Source organism: Penaeus monodon, chromosome 20 (genome assembly GCF_015228065.2).
Source record: "Penaeus monodon isolate SGIC_2016 chromosome 20, NSTDA_Pmon_1, whole genome shotgun sequence".
Lineage (NCBI taxonomy): Eukaryota > Metazoa > Arthropoda > Malacostraca > Decapoda > Penaeidae > Penaeus > Penaeus monodon.
The window spans coordinates 15,973,059-15,974,149 of NC_051405.1; positions in this window are offsets into that span (position 1 = coordinate 15,973,059).

Consider the following 1,091-nt stretch of genomic DNA (forward strand, 5'->3'; position numbering starts at 1 on the left):
AATCGTTCTGCTGTATAATGCCTCCTGGTTTTAATTTGCGATTATCTGAATATTCATATATGCAATTGCTTATATGCAGTGGCGTTAAGTACTCAAAACAATTAGCACATGCAATATCATTATTCTTAGTAAGCATTTTGTGTAATGAAAGCAGCTATGTATATACATGAATTTTTTTCACAAATCTCGCTGACAAACAGCACAAAATCATCAATAATCTACCAAATACCTACGTAACTCGAGGCCCCCCCCCTACACACACAAACGAATGAAAGAAAAAAACGCCACATAAGTAAAATTAAAATCACAGAAACACAAATATTGCTTTCAAAATATCTCGCCCATAACAGTAACGGCGCACACCGCTGCACATGCTATCTTCATAACTGTAATTAATGAGATAAATGTTTGGTAGAGCCTGACGCCCTTCCCAATGGGGTTTTGGAACGGCCCTCATTCCCTTGCTATGAGGGAGAATCAAAAATTACCATGGAGATTTATGCGTTTGTATTTGGTAGTGTTTTGCACAGCATTTTTCTTTGGGGTATGTTTACGAGTGTGAAGATGTACCGTATCTTGCCGTCTTTGTATCTTTAGAGAGAGAGCGAAAAAAAACAACAGTAAAAACAAACACACAACTATAAAGTAAACAAGCCATTCAGAAAAAAATAACCAGAAACAAAAAGTTAAACGAGAAAAGGGGTGGAAAGATTTCACGAAGACAAACACGACACAAAGCAACTCAAACCTAAGAACGGTCACTTTTTTACGCGTGTGTGTTTCTCTCCTTTTTTTTACGGCTTTTTTATTCGCCCTCATTACATGTTCCAAAACTTAAATGGGCCAATCTAACTTTGCGTGATTCTCGGCAGATAAGAAATTTATATCTGCATGTTAAAGAGGTTATGACGGGAAATGAAGGGCAGGGGCAAGGAGATGGGTCCTTGCCCTTGGAGAGGAAGCAGACGAGGAGCGGGGACGGAGAGACGAGTATTTTTAATCTCATCTGTTTCCCTTTTTCTTTGATATCATCTAATCCTAATTAATTAAAAAAAAAAAAACTGAAAACATAGTATATAAAAGAGTACTCT